The sequence below is a fragment of the Cupressus sempervirens genome, chromosome 5 (assembly GCF_028749045.1).
Source record: "Cupressus sempervirens isolate cs-2001-9-10 chromosome 5, ASM2874904v1, whole genome shotgun sequence".
Classification (NCBI taxonomy): Eukaryota; Viridiplantae; Streptophyta; class Pinopsida; order Cupressales; family Cupressaceae; genus Cupressus; species Cupressus sempervirens.
In genome coordinates this window covers 636,699,505-636,709,079 of record NC_143122.1, presented here as the reverse complement: position 1 = coordinate 636,709,079, position 9,575 = coordinate 636,699,505, and the positions used below count along the sequence as shown (strand labels likewise).

The window sequence follows — 9,575 nt, the reverse complement described above, 5'->3', positions numbered from 1 at the left end:
TTTATTTGCTAGCTTATGATTTCATTCATTGTCATCTTCAAATTTTAGACCTACTTTTTCACAATTATGTATTTTTATTTTTAAGCAACATTAGTAACTTCCTTTACAACATTCCTATTTAAACCTTTTTAAATCTATTCACTAGCTTCTACTAGTTCACTTTTTTAGTTTTTAAAAAATTTCTTCGATTTTGGAGAAGATATTAGACTTGTATTTTAATTTTTTTTATCAAGATCTTCAATTTCCCCTTTTGCATCTTCCAAAAGCATTTCCTATAGTATAATTTTATCTTTAGCCTTCTTTAGTTTAATTTGGTAGCATCCATATCAAATAGAGTAGACTTTATCTCTTCTTCCAGACAAACTTTAAATTTAACATCCTTATCCCATGCATAATGCCCACAATCATCCATATCATTTACCTTCTCTTCAAACATAACGTGCATGAATTCTAGATAAACCTAAAGAAATTAAGCTTAAAGAAAAGGAACCTTTCTCTGATAATAATTGTTGAACACACTATAAAGGTTGAGAGTGGGGGGTGTGAATCAACCTACAAATTTTTCTCTTATTTAATAAATAAATCAACAAGGTCAAACATTCAATTGTATTCATGCTATTAAAAGATTCAAAAAGACAATAACACAAAAAATTTATATTTGGAAAACCCAATTGGAAAAAACCACAGTGAGAATCAACTCAGAAAAGTACTTCATTATTTATATGAGATGATAACATGTAGTAGGCTCATTTCTTTGGACTTGCTAACAAAATTTATTATATAATATAGAGTAATTTGAGCAATAATGAATAACTCATCTGGGTACACTGCACTGAGATCTTGATATTAATTTAACCAATATCTAAAAAATCAAAGTCTTCTATAATCTCCCATTAATAAAAATACTTTTCCAACCATAACATATATATACATATACATACATACATATATACATATATATACATGTATATAGATACATATATGTATGTATATATAAATGTATATATATGTATGTATGTATATATACATACATACATATATATACACGTATATATATATATATATATATATATATAGATATATATATGTATGTACACACACACACACACACACACACACACACATATATGTATGTATGTATGTACATATAAATATATATGTATATATGTATATATATATATGTATGTATATGTATATATATATACATATATATGTGTACATATATATACATATATATAGATACATGTGTGTGTGTGTGTGTGTGTGTGTGTGTGTGTGTGTGTGTGTGTGTGTGTGTGTGTGTGTGTGTGTGTGTGTGTGTGTATTCTTTTCAAAAAGATGAGTGAGTTGACCAATTTTTTTCATTTTTCAAAAAAAAAAATGATTGAGTCGACTAAATAAGCATAGTAAAATGTGAATATCATTTGAAACAATATATTGTTGGCTAAAATAGATAGTATTTGATTTTACCAATTGTAATCATATTCCAAAATACTAATTAACCTAGAAATGATCACAGCATCTGTAGTTGATCTATTAATAATATTTGGAAGCATTAGATAAGTCAAGACCACCAATAATTAGTCCCAAACAAAACATATAAAATGAAAATGGTAATGACTACCCTCAAGAGAAGTTCAAACCAAAAAACCAAGCCACAATCTCCCTTCTACCCAAAATATTTATCTTAAGGCTTTTGAAACAAGAACAAATTGCCTTAGATCACAAACATTACACTCATTTGCTACAAAATACTTTTAGACTAAACTCTAGAGCATGTAGACAATTGCAAATGGCTCAGTTTGACATCAATGACAATAAAAACATATTACCAATAATAGAACATTCTCTACACCTCCTATTGCACCAAGTGAACTCATTGTTCCATGGATTAAAAACAAACCAAATGAATAAGGAGAATGTTATTTTTTAAGAAAATATGAGGATGATTAAAATGTTCAAATTCCTCTCATTTTCTACTCCAAAGTAGTGATTGCATTAAAATATCCTACCAAAATCCAAGGCTAGAGAAAATTAAAAAATCTCATATATCCAACGTGATTTGTAAATCTATTTTTCCCAAAAAATTAGTGGAAGAATAAACATTTATCAAAAGGTGTATTTCTCTAGTGTCAAAATCAGAAGTGATCATTGAAAGAGAATATTTATTAGAAATCTAGCTATAAGTGATGTGTTTATGGATCATAAAATCCCTTTAGCATTTTCTTGGGAACTAATGAACTTTGATTTTTCCCTCCACCAAAGCTTAGGAGCATGTTAGGCATGCCTTCCACAATAAACTTAATTCTTGAATAGCTATCACAACTGGAGAATGAAGTCTAGCGAATTCCCTCACAACATTATTCCTAGGAATATTGTTCAACTCCATATATTTGACATGATAAAATTATAATTTCTAAGAGTTGGAAAAGTGGGAATCAATGGTCTTAAAAACCTACAATTCCACTAAATTATCTTCAAATATTAGTAAAATCCTCTAGGCCATTCTTTTTTTAATTCTTTTATTCAAACCAAGAATGGGTTGTGTTTTAATACTACCATCCCTTGGATCAGTCACACCCTCTTTGAGAACTAGGGATATAATAGCTAATAGCATATCCTTGAGTGTTTTCTATATAGACCCAAAACACACCAATCACCCATGGGATGATCAATTTCATTTTGAGCCACCATGTCCTCCCCTTGCACTTTAATTTGATTCCCAACCACCCTAGTGTGCATCTATTTCAATTCTAATATCTTGGTACTGACATGCATACATGTTTGGTTCATCAAATTTTGATCAAAATATTCTAGGATGTCAAAGTGGTTAGAAAGTCTTAGTAGACTACTTATCCTTAAGTGTTTTGTTCAACCTTCTATTCCTATTAAAGGGTTGGATTAAGTCTTTCTTTATTCAAGATCCTCATGTCTCTTATATTTTTTCTTTATCCTTATTTGGTTGCACACATGAGGGGTTTTATAAGCTAACAAAGGAACCCCTGCAATACTAACTTTCACACATTTGTTTCCCTATATGTCCATACTCATGGTACATATAACTTTAGAAATGTATATCTTAATAACCAAGATATTGCATCCAACCCAAATTTCTATTATACTTTGTAATGATTTATTTAAATAAAGTTCAACACATATACGAGCTCAATAAGTTACCCTTCTATTCATCATCTACAACAAAGGACCCACAAAATTTCCCAAATATATGCTATCATATGCATGATATCTTTTGGCTACAACTCTAATAAGAGATAATCAAGTCATACCCACATCAGGATCCTAGATGGGAGCTCCTTAATCAGATCAAATCCAATCTGCCACAACTTGATGAATAGATATCCACTCAAATGTGAAAATAAGTATCACCTTCAAAGGCCTATAAGAGAAAACTTTTATGAATACTATCCAAGTGTTGATATCAGGACCTTTAAATCCCCTTTAGGGTTCTAGGTCCAAATAAAACACAACTCTAGGACAAGAAAATAAGTTTATTCCCAAGATTTACAAATTAAGATACATGTCCTTATGTAATTTACATCCTTCACAATTGAAAATAGTTGAATCGCCAAAATTATTTTGTCTTGGCTTCTTTCCAAGAAACAATAAACTTTGTGGAACTTAAATTTTTTTCTCCTTGTGTACATCTCCAAATGCAAAGCCTTGTTTAGGAAAATACTCCAATATAATACCCTACAATGTATTGATGAAATCCTAACACCACATCTCAAAAATATAGAATATCTTGAGAGAGCAAACCATTTAGCATAGTCAGAGTTATTGATAAAACTCACCCCACACCTTATAAAATAAAATGCCTCTACTATTGTGGTGTCATGTTGAAATATCACTTTGAACACATAGAAACCTGCCTACCCCTTCCCCCCCCACCCCTCACCCCCCACCCCCCACCCCCCCCCCCCCCCCCCCCCCTAAAAAAAAAATTCCTTTGCACACCTGACAACCTAAAACCTCCCTCCCTAGCAAATTCAACATTCTATTGCAACTAGCATAGAGAGCAACAAATAAAAGAAATGGTGTTAGTTCAAACCCTATCCTATGAAACCTCCCTAAAATTCCTTCATTGCCTTATTCATCCACACCTAATAAGTATTAAAAATTCTCTCCCTCGAGATTTGTTCTTGATGTAATTTTTTATTGAAATTAATTGGATGGGAAAGTGTTGATTAGCCATCCCCCTAACATCATATTAGTGTAATAACTTTGATATTTAATTCCCAAAGACACACTCTTCCTTAGAACCACACCAATTATCAAGATTCTTAATTCCCTATCTATACATAACAAAAGAGCATCATCCTTCTTATGTATGTCTTATTGATGACATCCATGCATAAGGTCCTTGAGCCTTAGACTCATCTCTAATGTCTCAAATTTACATATCTTATTTGTAGGCTTGTCTTCCAACATTCAACTATCCAAAAAAAATTTATAACTATTTTAATATAATTTGACATTTTTGTTTATCTCATTCACCATACAAAAAACTAGCATTTCAACATTCTATTAAAAAAAGTATTACTAAAATGTTTTATTTCTTTCATACTCCTTCAAATTTAGTTGAGATAAATATAACTAATTTGTTAAAATATTTTATTTTTTTCCTTGCTTATTTTTCATATAACATAGAGATTATAAAGAAAAATAGTTTATTTGTTAAAAAAATTATTACTAAAAATTTATTGAAAGTAATTAATTACAACAAGAAAGTCTTGGGTTCAAATATGCTTAACACAAAAATAATTAATTACAACAAATTACAATAAGTAATCTAGGCTTTGGTCATTTACCGATTATATGTTACAATAAGTAATTTTTGGGGTCTTATATATTGAATTTTATGGAAACACTACTCTATTATTTTGAATATGGTGACACATTTTTTTATAAAATTAATCACATGCATCCAACAATTACATGTTATATAAAACAAATTCATACATAACATTACATTTTAAATGAAATTAATTATTCATTTTCAAACTAATGTCAAATTTTATTTATTTTACTATATCATGATAACAATTTGTATTAACTATAATAATAATTTTTACCCAGTACACATTACTATAAAAATTATATATTATATAAAATAAATCATAATAATATTAAATTTTAAATGTACACCAACTTAATTATTTATATTTAAAGTAATATTACTTTTTATTTATCTTTTATAACTAATTTATAATTACTATAATAATTTCTACTATCTATAATATAACGGTAAGTACATGCCACCAAGTGGCACTTTTTTATATTACAATCTTTTGACCATTCTAGCATATTTAATTTTACCCAAAAGTCTTTGTCTTCTAAATAAAACTATTTGTGTTATATGATATATCTAATTATATTATATTTATATTTAATATTATAATTACAAATAATTATATTTTTATATAACATAGAGATAGAAGAAAAACAATTTAGTAACATTTAGTTAAAAATATATATTCAAGGCAAGAGCCTACAACACAATGGTAATTTGTAAGTTTCTTATCAAGAGGTCTTGGGTTTGAATTTACCTATGCTTAATAAAATAATAATTAATAATAATTAATCTTGACTTTGGCCTCTTATCAATCAAATATATATATATATATATATATATATATATATATATATATATATATATATATATATATATATATATATTTTTTCAAAATTGTATTATTAAATTTTTAACATATTTTTAATCATAATTTTACATATTATTTAAAATATTCTCTAAATGAAAATTATTGATAAATGTCTTCTTTTAGAAAAAATAAAAATAAAATTTATATATAAATTAGAAATATGACTTCATTAATTATGGAGATGTAATGAATAGAAACATCCTCCCTTTCTCATTCCTATGTCACATTAACATGATTAAAATAATTCACATAAAAGCATGAAAAAAGGCTACAATGACACTCTTTCTATTTCCACACTTTTGAACTCAAACGGCTCTTTTGTAACGGTCTTGCTTTTTGATTTTTTTTTTAAAATTTAAATATAACCGTTGAGAAAAAAATTAAAGCTTGCTTTCATCTCCCCTATTTATGGGCCATTCATGTGCCAAACAGGGGCAGATTGTATTTTTAGGTTTTCCGTTCAAAATTTTCCTGTTCTGATTTTTTGTTTTGTTTCTAGCATGGCTATGCTCATTTCTTCTCTGGTTGAGTTTTATGTTTTTTCCTTTTCATTTTTCTTGTCTGTGGAGAAAGGAGGAGGGCGACATTGAGGAGAACTTAGCATCTTTGCAGGTTGCTGGATTTGCAAGTATATCTTCTCTCCACTTTTCCTTCTGTCAGGCAATACAACCATTATTCTGACATCATTTCTTTTGAAAATCTTATTACCCCAATTAATTTTTGGGTTTTTGTTCTTTTCATTTTTTCTTCACTCTACCAATTTCTTGTCAGTAACAGTATTAAACTAGTTTGCATTTTGAAAGCCATTAGCATTTATAAAATTACAGAGGTTAAGCATCTCAACCGTGCTTTTATAGTCTGCTGATATTAGCTATTTCGTTTCTCACATGGTTCGTGTTCATATTAATCATCTAAAACAGATGATTGAAAGGATTTTAATACAGAGGTTCAATTTTCTGCTTGTATGTTGGTGCTGATGACTTCACACTGTAATTATTTTTGTGTTTTGGACCGTGTGTTTCTCCGTCTGCAATTGTATCTTCTAATTTCCTCATGTGATTATAGTCATGATAGGACTTGTTTAAATTAGTTGGGACTCAGATGATTCCCTTGATTGTATCCTACTTTGAATGCCCATCTAGTTTGGTATTTACTTTTTCACCACGAGATTTTGGACTGAGATTATTCACTTGATTATATCCTACCCATATTGTGTCTATTTATCTGGTATGTGATCCTTAGCTATGACGTTATGGAGTGAGATAATACACTTTTTTTTTCATATTCTATCTTAAATGCTTTGTTTTCATGCATAGAGCTTATATGTTTAAGTTTTTTGTGTGTAAATGCATTTGCTATAACCAAAACTTGTTTGGGTTCCTTCTTAGTCATGCCTGTCGATTCAATCCATTGGCTAAACAATGGGAAGATTTGGTGAGTTTTGAGTTGATGAGATATTCTCTGGTATCTGTTGTAGCCGACTCTGAACATATATATTCCATTTGTGAGGACATAGTGATGGAATTTGACTGCTTAGGGAAGATTTGGATAGAGGCAGAGCAAATACTTCCACATCTAAACTGGCTCTGTAGCACTATTTACAATGAAAGAAATTGGGTTACAGGAAAGACAGATGCTTCTCCAAAATTCATGTGTTGGACTCAGATTGAGGATTCCAATGATGATGATGAGGGTTATTATTCTCCATTGGAGGATTTCAATGATGATTCTCCATTTGAAAATGATTATTTTCCATTCAGCTGGGTTTTTCCAGATAGACCAAGAACTACCACATGGAGCTACTATAATTCTTTCACATTTCTTGAAATCTGATTTCACCTCCTCTTGCTTAAATGTAATTCTTTGATTATAGTTGTTTAGAAACCTATCGAAGGCCAGAAAACCAAAGCTACGTTTACATGGAAATCTTCATTCACATTCCTACAAATATTTTCTGAAACCATTTTTATCATGCAAGTTCTGATTATTTTTTTCTTCTTTTTTTCCCAACTCTATTTTGTGTAGTCCCAATAGCAGCTATGACTCATGACGGCTAATGTGTCTCTGAGATCTTTCTTTTTTGCCTTATCCTTGCATTTTTAATTGATGAAATCTCATTTACCTGTGAATTTTTTCATAAATTTGAAGTAATTTAGTTTTTATGACATTCTTATACCCCAACTGATGTGGAGAAACCATTATTAGCTAATGTTTTGAAGTAGATTTATTTTTATGTAATTCTTGATCTCCATTAGCATATAGGCTTTCTATCAATCTCATGCACAAGATGCAAACATTTCATGCTTATCTTACACTATATTCCATCTTTCTTGTAAATTTTATACCATTCTTGAGATCCTATTTTTATGATAAGTTCCAGCATAATTTCAAGTGTTCAATATCTAGATTCTAGAGTGAAAATTCTCCCAAAAACACTGCTAAATAAGTGAGAGTTATAACTACAATTGACTTCTGGCCTAGATTCTTTAGAATAGGCCACTCCATCACCTCTGTTTTGTGTATGGATAAAATTGAAATTAGCATCAAATAATTTTCTTCTATGTTGTGGATCTTTTCTTGGAAGTGTGCGGTGAGGGTGACTGTTCAGCTGGAAGCTACAAATGAAAAAGGAGGTAATTCTTCAACTATTGTTTCTACAATTATTTACTATGTCAGATTTTTTTCCTCATTATTAACTTTCTTTGATGAAGTTGGTTTGGCCTTCACAAGTAGTTTCCATTTGTAAAAGTCTTTTCTATCCCCAACAGTCTTTTAGTTTATATTTAATATTCAACCATTTTTTCAACTAAATCAGATCCACTTTCTAGGTGCAAGAATTGATTGAGGAATTGCAACCCTGTTTTTGTCATTTCAGTTTAAATGAATATAACGCTGGTCATACTAGATTTATTTGGAGGTGGCTCTTGGACTGGTGAAGATGATGATGTCACCTTTGCTGAGATCAGATATTATAGAGTCATAATTTCAAATGCATGTACTGACACAGTCATGTATCTATCCTTTCCATTAAGTTTATATCAACAATCTCATATTTTGGCTAATTTCCTTCACTTGCAAGACTTCTTTCATTTCATCACAATTTCATGAATTCCTGACTTCACTCTGGAATATATTATTAGATCATCCTACACTTTTGACATGTTTACTTAAAACGATCTCATTCAATTAGTTCTTGCGCCTTTTCTATACAGCGAAAAAATAGAGATTTTCAGTCAAAGATCCTTAATAGCCTTAAAAGATTTAGTACACCAATTGTGTTGAGAGATGTAAACAATTTCTATTCTCAGCTGGCTGTAGATGCATATATTTTTAGTAGAATAGGTAAATGCCACTTGAGATGACATGAAAAAATCATTAATAAGGAAACCCTGCGGAACTTTTTGCCTTAAATATCATATTAAAACATTTTTGGTTCATTTTTTCATCTGAACGTTAATTTTATCTTTGAGATCTTTTTTCTCTCATCCAGATCGAATTTCTTTTCCCCTAATTTGATATTTCAAAAATCATTATTAGCTAGTAATGTATCATAGTAGATTGACTTTTATGTAGAATGACTTTTATGTGATTTTTGGTTATTACTACAATTTACTACTAGCCTAAATTCTCTAGAATAGACCACAATTTACTAAGAGCACAAATTCACTATGTAACGGGTCGATTGCATTTGCCAGAGAATCCTCATTTCTAGCTGCAGATTGATGCCCCAAATGGCTATCCCCTGCAATGGCTAAGTAGAAATTGCTTCCAGGGGAGGCCAATATAACAACCATTTTACTGCACATAATCAATCAATCTATTTACTGACTACCTGGAAGTCAATCCCCGTAACCAGAAGTTCATTTTGAAGAAGATAGAACACTACCATGGCAA

General features: G+C 29.9%; 1 long non-coding RNA gene across 1 annotated transcript; it reads left to right on the top strand.

The window, feature by feature from the left end:
* The first annotated feature begins 6,099 nt into the window (after positions 1 to 6,099).
* On the top strand, positions 6,100 to 8,743 carry LOC149557511 (uncharacterized). The gene is made up of 2 exons (XR_016352398.1): positions 6,100 to 8,314; positions 8,510 to 8,743. It is a non-coding gene; the product is annotated as an uncharacterized LOC149557511 (long non-coding RNA).
* The last annotated feature ends 832 nt before the right edge of the window (positions 8,744 to 9,575 follow it).